An 8,315-nucleotide genomic window follows, 5' to 3' on the forward strand; every position below is an offset into this window, starting at 1 on the left:
TTCTCATTCCTCCTGCTTAACACCCTGGATTCTTTAAATGGCGTTGAATCTGAGTGGTGGATAAACATTAGTTTCACAGCTCACAAAGCAGAACTGCCGGCTACTGCCAGTCGAGACGTAATGAGCTCCTCCCGGGGCCCCTGGGAGCGTTTAGAGTGGGCTCTTCTTTACCCAAGCTGCCAGTCAAGCCTGTGCCAGGGAGGAAGCAAGCGCCGTTAATCTCTTTCCCACCACCCCAGCCATAGCTGAAATCCCTTCGAGCAAGGAACAGTTTTATTTTAACGTGCCATCCCAACGGTATGTGGACGGGAGCGGCGTGGGCTGCCCGCCCGCCGGCTTTCTGCTGCCGCCCCACCGGGAGCCTGAGCTGGAGAACCCGGAATCTGGGGGAGGCAAAGTGGGGATGAGCTGACAGGACGAAACAAACAGCGAGGGAGAAGCGGTCCCGTGTTTTTCTTGTCACCCATGCTGGTGTTGTCAACTCCTTGGGTATCCTTTAATTAGCAGCAGATTGCTGTTCTGTGGAGAGAGACTAATTTAGCACCCAGAAGAGGAGCAGGGAAAGTTTGCTTGGCAGCAAGGCACCTGCGCCTAGGGACGTCTCCCGCTGCGTCGTGCTTTCACCGGGACAGAAAATCACTTGTCAGGAACTTTCCTCCAATGGCTGGAGCAAATCAGCTAGTGAAGATGATATCTTGTGGAGTTTCAGGAACACTCCGATGGACTGGCCATGCCTGCTGCTGCCTCCCCAACACCTTGGGTCCTCCTGTGGGAAGTAAAACACCACTCACCCCTGTGTCTGCTTCACTCTTCCAACCACAAAGAAACCCATGGGAAAATCAAGATGAGATGGACGCTACGTTGAGCAGAGGTGAGCTGGGATGGATCCTGCTTGCACCCAAAGATGCAGCCACCTCCCAAGAGTCCTGCCAGGAGATGGTGAAGAGCCATCATCCAGATGGTTAAGAGCCATCACCAGGCGTTCCACCTCCCATCATGCCAAGGACCTCACAGTGGCTGAGGCAGAGCTGCTGTCTCCCCAGGGCAGACCCATGGGGCCACAGGGGTTCTACAGGCAGCGGTGGCTTCTCCAAGCCCCTCTACCCATCCGCACACAGGCTCTGCACAGAAATGATCATTGCAGGATCAGCCTTTCAGCCCAGCCTCTGCAGCTACTGACCCGCTGGCCCAGCCCAGCTGGAACGGTACGGAGCAGGGGTGCTGTGCATACGGATGCTGCCCAGACAACCCGCACCCTCTAACGAGCACCCGGCAAACACGTGGCGCAACATCCCTATACGAGAAACACCGGCTCCTGGAGGAGAGGTGAAGAGAATCACACGTAAGATTCATCGATTTCTCCTCCCAAGACCTCTTCCCAGAACAGGTTGGACACATGAGCTGGAAAAAGGGGCAAAAGCCGCTGTCAGGTCTTTTCCAAAGCATGGACAGTCTAATTGCCAAGCTCTAAATATATCCCCGCTCTGCATGTCAGCCCAGGGCTTCTGCTCCCCTATCCTCCACGTCAGCAGAGCAGCGAAAGCGCAAGCGAGCCTCTAATCCGCAGGGATGGGCAGGGAGCCAGAGCGGACTTTTCCATCTCTAACCTCTGTGAAGACGGACACCTGTGTCTCTCCTCTCTGCCAGGCTGTATTTAGCAGCTGTAATTACACCCTTTCAATCTATGTATAAATAACTGGAATTCCGGGTAAAATGTTTGGTTGCTTAATTTACATCCCCGGTCAGTCGATAAGGTTGCAACGAGGATAAATCACAGCAGAAGGGCATACTCAGAAGATCTGAAAGGAAGAGAGAGAAACTTCTGCCCCCCCCTCCCATTACTCATGCTTGTTTATAAAGCGGATAGGATAGTTTTGGCATCAAATAAACACTGTGTGATTGCACAAGTATTTCATCATTGTCCTAAGTGCCTGTGGAGATTTGCGGGAAGGAGACACTTTTCCTGTCTACTTCTGTTTTCAGGATGCCAAGGACAGAGCTGACAGCTTAAGGCTGCTGCTAAAGGTCCCCTCGTCCCCGCCTGCTCCCCAGCTTTTCCACCTCCATCTGCTGTCTCAGGCTGGAGTTTTCGGAGGTGCCTGGGCAGGACCCGGTGAGAGGAACAAGCTTTGGTTCCCATGAAAACCCCAGCCCCATTCTTCAAAGCCTCCAGCCCAAGGGCTCCCAGGATTTCCCCTCTGCTGAGTGACTTAACTTTTTCCTTTCACACCAAAACTGCAGCCAGGCATTCATCGAGAGCCTCATCCTCAGCTGGGGGAACACGGAAACAAACACCCACCTTTGCCGCTGACGTGCAGCACCCTTAGTCTCAAGCCGACCGGTGGATCCAGCGAACGATCAGCATCGAGGGAACATCAGCTGATGAGACAGATGGGCGACTGCCGGATCATCACTTGTCTCGCTCCCTCCGAAACGTAAGAGCATCCATGGTGCAGCCGGAATCACCGGGGTGGGGATGGAGAGGCCAGGGCCCTCCGCGTGCCGCTGTGGCTCAGATGGTGGCGACTGAGGGGGCTGAGGGTTCTCAACAGCGTACTCTGTCCTCCTGTAAGACAAGTGCTGCCGGGCTGCATTATAGGGACATCTTGAACTGGCGTGCAGTTTGGAAGGAGTTGGCCCAGGGAAGAGCCACGGCATGAACTGCGGCGTCTGCATCTTTGGACAGCAGGCTGCATGGCGGGGAGCACAATGGTAGATGGACGAGTCTGTCCTGGATGTTTTTCAAGTGGAGATTAACCACTGAGTAGGTTCTTTTTATTTAAGATGCCGTATGTCTCTTCTCTCTAAATATCTCTTCCATCAGATACCGCTGTGATTCCAAGTCTGCCTTCCAACCCTGCCTTTGAGACACGATTGCAAACACTTCATAAAACCGTGTTAGAGCAGAGATGGAAAATGCTTTGATGGCCCCTTCTGTCCATTCCTCCATGTACGTCACGCCTGGACGTACCCACAGCTGCTTTGTCTACTCTTGCTCAGAGCAGGGCCGCCGCGGCGTGCCCGGGAAATGCACATCTCTGGGTGCTGGAGAAGGTTTCTGGGCAGAGTTTGACTCCAGTGACTCATTTGATTACACCACAAGTTCTCCTCTCCGCCTGCGAAATGCGGATAGCAACGCTATCCTTTTCCCCTGCTGTGAGCTTCAATATATCAAGGATTTTGAGGCACTTAATACTATGTAAATGGGAGACGTATCAGCTGTGCCTCAGATAAATGAATTTCACTTAGATTGATGGGTGTGAAGGACTTCCAAAATTAGACCTATTCTTCTTAAATCAAACAGTTTCCCCAAGCCAGTTCAGCTCCATTGATGTAGAGGAAGTCATCAAGCTGCGATTCATCATTGGGTTCAATCAAAGACCTTCAATATGCTGACCCTCCATGGGCTTCCTCCGCTGCAGAGGGAGCCAGAGCTTGGCCGGAGGCGTGAGGAGCAGGACACTTCATCTCTGCACATGGGGCATCCACGGCTTTCCTGCCTTGGATTTACAGACCCAAGTCAGGTGTCCTGAACACAGCTTGGAGAATCACCTGGATATTCAGGGTCATCTTCACAGTGTTTACGTTCCAGCAGATTTGAGCTGCAGAAGACTTTTTTCCCCCAAAATATTTGCCTGATTGCCCTGGATTGGAAACTAATAAATCCAACTTTGTTATCTCTGACATCCCTGCCTCTCTCCCACAGGTCTCTGCAACTTCCATTGCAGGACTGGCACTGTTTCGAGGGATTAGGAGTGGAAAAGCAGTGCACAGCACCCCAAGTGTCTGCGCTGGACTGTATTGATGCCATTAAATGCTCTGTGACCTACAGATAATATCATAAACCTCATTTTGTTCAGTTAACAAACAGCAAATCCTTCTAACACACAGCGGCATCACCATCAAAATGCAGCGAGTGATGCTGTACAAACCACACCAAGCTGTTGACTTCATATTTGCTCGCGTGATGGGGCTGCCACCCATCCCGAGCCTCACAAGTGTCCAGAGGGGTCCACAGGTACCCCGCGCCTCTCCGAGGCTGGAATTTCTCCTCTTCCCTCTGACAAAACCCAAGCACCTCCTGACTACAAGTATCCGTCTGGTGTTTATGTGCGGAGGAGCTCAGCTCTCTCCAACTTTTTAACTGCGGATAATCAACAAAGCTGGGCAAATAATTCAGTGCATATAATTTATTCTATGAATGCTAATTCTCTGCCCACAAGCAGATTGTGCTTCTCACAAAGGGATTGGTCTTGTGAAATTATGCAGGGGAGCTGCCGCCTTGGCCTGTAGCTCGTTCAGCCGTCTGGCAGCGAGAGTTCAACACCCTGAGCACTGCAACGCCGGCCGCTCGCTCGCTTACGATTAGGTGCCTCTCTCACATTGTATTTCTTCTGCTGATAACCTGGGAGAAATGTCACCTTGGAGGGCATCACCTACGGGCAGAGAATTGTTAATAGAAGCCTTACCCGCACCCTGGGACAACCACTCCCGATCCCCAAGGCAGAATGAGGCATCGTGAAGGGTAGGTACAACAACCGGTTAGCTGAGTAACCATCAAAGAGTGGTCACATCATCCATATGTTTGTCTCAAACCGGCCCGTACTGTCACCAAACGATGCTAAATATACCTAGAGCAGCAGTAAGAGCAGCTGTGCTGTGTTTCCCCCTTGGCAGAGGGAGGAGAGGATGCTGCCACTTCACACGTAGCGGTACTGCCAGTTACAAGTTTGCCTGAAACTCAGATGTTTAAGCTGCGAACGAAATTGCATCTGTTTGGGGCTGTTTTTCCTGCGTGACTCGTGCCCTTTCAGCCATTCCCCGGTTAACGCTCCTCTCCAGTGCTTTTGTACTCCCAGGAGAAGGTGCCTACACTTCGAACACGGGTAAACCTGCACCGCTTCTATCGCTGTCGTGGGCATCATCGCTGCCCTGGTGCTGTTCCCAACCTCAGCTCCGACTGGAGTCCAGCAGCGCTCAGCGATGTCTTTACGGCTGATGGGGTCGGAGCAGCTGCTGTAGCTTTTCATTAACAGCTCTTCCAAGGTGGGAGTACAAATATTGTGATTTTTGCTGTTGCCGCAGGCAGGGCATTCAGGTAGCTGTCGCTCCGCGGAGGCCCTCCATCTCCTCTCTTTATTTTCTCAACGCTGTGATCTTGTCCGCAAGAAGAGCTACAGCCCTTCGAGGTAAATACGCCTGCCAAGAAATAGGTTGGGGTTTTTTTTCACCCATCTACCTTCAGATATCTGATTAATTCAATGCAAGGAGGAAGGAATTAAGCTTTCTCATCTTTTTTTTTTATTCCTAAAATGAATACAGAAACATTTCTGTAGAAAAACACTGTGGCTGTTAGAGCTGTCTTATGACCAAGACAGCCTTAAAATGTGTTTTACCTTGACTTGGCATGCTAGCTTTTAGGAGCTAAATGGAGAAGTGAACTAATCCCAGGTCCTAATGAATAATGTTCAAATCCAACTTTCGTTTCCAAATGAGTCCATACATTCACGAATGAGTCACAAGGTGTTTGTTGTGCGGTAGAAGAATAGACAAGCTGCAAAGGGTATTTTTATGTGTTTGTGAATCATTGTATATGATATTTTCTTCCACTGTGCCTCTCTGTCCTAGCAGTTTTCTGCAGCGAAATCCATTCAGCTGTACTGGAAATGTAGGCACTTTATAGAAAATCTTTAATAGCGCTAGCACAAATGGATGGCTCTTATTTCCTCTCCGCAAAGTGGCGATTTGCAAAACCACTGCCAACAAATATTTACCCCCCTCCCCCAAAAGTCATTAACTGAGGAGCGATGGGGAAGCCTCCCAGCAAGGCAAAGCCACTCGGCCGAGGGCAGGCACCAGCATGGTGGGGTGATGTAGGGGTGCACAGCCCTACGGCTCCTGATCTACACGGATCAATATGCAAACACTCTCCCTAAAGCGCATTAACACGAGTACGGGAACACACGGCTGCCAGTGTCCGTACAGGCACATATGGGAGAGATAGGAAACCGCGCAGATCCTTTCCAACTCTTTCCATCCTGGCTGTCGTGCTTGTTTGTTTTCTGGTAGGCTCGTCTTGCTGGAATTTTTAACATGTAATTAGTCGAGCCAGCTGCTTCCCCTTTGCAAATGCCTGTTCAGTTCTGTCTCATTTTAAACACGTTTCTTTTGTTTGCAGCATCCATCCAGGCTCTGGCCAAGCCGCACAAGCCCGGTCCCCCAGATCCCACTGTGTTTCATCTGTTGCATTGTGCTCCTGACACCGGGTTTGGGGACACACGGGAGTTGTGGGCTTTGCACGAGTGGTACCGGACAAGCTGCCCTGGGATAACAGCAGTGCACAGAGCTGCGATCCATCTCCTCTCCATCCCTCTCGACTGAATTGGAGCTGAGCACGACCATATGCCCTGCAGATTTATCCCTTGGAAATGGGATGAAAATCGGAAGACTCACCGAGTAGAAGAAAGAGATTTCTACCCAGCGGTATCTCGCTCCCCCGTCAAGGCAATCCTCACCACCTGAAGCACAATCACCACTTGTCTTGGGTGAAAGATGCTGAATTCTCGCCAGTGGTGCCCAAAAGGGAAGGGAAGGGGTAGAGGGAAGTGCTCCAATGACAAGGGGAGGCTTCTTCCCCCTGGGAAGATGCAGCCCCACGCACGGTGGGTGCAGGGCTGAGAGGCTGCTCCTCTGTGAGCAGCGACAGCAAAGCCTGTCCTGTGGGTCTGCCCTGCTGGTACTTCTCCGAGAGCAGACTGATGGCAGCGAGCTCTCTGCTGACTATCAATTTCCCACTTTCTTGGCTTGTGCAAAATCCTCTGGGAAAACCAGAGGGGGACCGAGAGGTCCTTTTGTAGAGCTGCAAAGTAGTGCTGATACTCACACTTCTGTTAGCAGAGAGGCAGAGCCTGCGGAGGAGGCGTCACACCACTGTGGGGACAGGTCGTGCACAACCAGCCCAGCAAGAGCAAAAGGGAGCTGGGAGAGACCCTTGTGTCAGCTCAGACCCAGGCGCACTGGTAAGTCACTGCTGCTTCGGGCTGAGATGCTCCTGTGGAGGCAGAGGTGGTCCCCAGAAACCAACAAGGAGCCAGCGCCATGCTTGGTCCTGCCCCAGGCTCCCAACACTCAGCACAGTGGGCAGAAAGCTGGACACTCGCAGGTGGTGCAGATGGAAGGGATCCCCTTGTCCAGAGCAGGCTCTGGTGACTCCTCTTAGCCCTGGTCACAACCTGTCCTTAAGTCTTCTGCTGACTTCCATGGCAGGCAGGCAAGTGTAGCTGTTTCCTAGGTACTGAAGGCAGCCAGAAGCTACATTTACTTCTAATAGGTATAAAATAAGTGACATGCTATTTGGGATGGACATCCAGGTGGCAGGATGTTTGAGGTGTGATGTGGTGCTCTTTCCTGGGGCTCTTCACCCATCGCATCCTTCCTCGCTGGGGAGGCTCTGCCTTTACTTCCTCTTCAAGGCTGCCTTTCGCTCCACCTTTCCTTGATTTTTTTTATAAGGTGTGCCTTTCCTTTAGTCTTTCAAGCCCAGGCTTTGCCTTGCTTGCTTTGTTCTCCTCCACACACCTGTGTTTTCTTTCCAGTCCTCTGTAGCGCTCAGAATTATTTTGTTTTAATCATGTCACCCGTTTCTCTCATGTTCCTTTTTCTCCCTGGTCTCTCCCATTTTCTGCCCATGGATTTGGAAGGGCACCCACTGAAGGGCTGAGGACGAGCAGCCACGGTCCCCTCCTCTGCCACACCCCACGCTGGCACTGCTGATTCCTTCCTGGCAGAGATGAGGATGGAGACATTGGCCCCATTACGGCGGCTGAAAAGAGCCCATTGAGTCCAGGGGAGCCGGGATTTTAGCCTGATTATCGCTACTGCTCATGAAAATACTTCTAAGGCGTTTGCCTTTGGAAAAGGACAAATTGCCTCAAATGTCAGGTGTCAGCAAAGCCTTTCTGCATCCCTCGGCAGTCTCCCCTCGCCAGCTTCAAATGACACAAAAGGACCCTGTGCGATCCCATTCATACCAGATGCCATCTCCTACCTTTAAAGCTGAGCGAAGTTTGCCTGAAAAGAGACAACTGAACTTCTTTTCCGATCATTCTAATTATTCCTTTTTTCTCCCAGGATATAAATTTTTAATTGTTCTTATTCTTCCCCATCACCTTTGAAAGGGATTTGCTTTTTCATTGGAAGTCTGAGATGGAAGAACCCTTTTCAATTTTCAGACCCTGGCAAACCTCTCACTTCTGACACAAACAAACAAAGCCCAAACACGTTTAATGAAACAGTTTTGGTTTTCGACGTGAATG

The 8,315-nt window shown here is 51.1% G+C and overlaps 1 long non-coding RNA gene across 1 annotated transcript; it reads left to right on the top strand.

The window, feature by feature from the left end:
* The first annotated feature begins 1,939 nt into the window (after nucleotides 1-1,939).
* Nucleotides 1,940-7,354, top strand: LOC128854389 (uncharacterized). Its single transcript, XR_008453449.1, has 2 exons — nucleotides 1,940-4,525; nucleotides 6,179-7,354. It is a non-coding gene; the product is annotated as an uncharacterized LOC128854389 (long non-coding RNA).
* Nucleotides 7,355-8,315: the final 961 nt, after the last annotated feature.

The sequence above is a fragment of the Cuculus canorus genome, chromosome 23 (assembly GCF_017976375.1).
Source record: "Cuculus canorus isolate bCucCan1 chromosome 23, bCucCan1.pri, whole genome shotgun sequence".
Taxonomy (NCBI): Eukaryota; Metazoa; Chordata; class Aves; order Cuculiformes; family Cuculidae; genus Cuculus; species Cuculus canorus.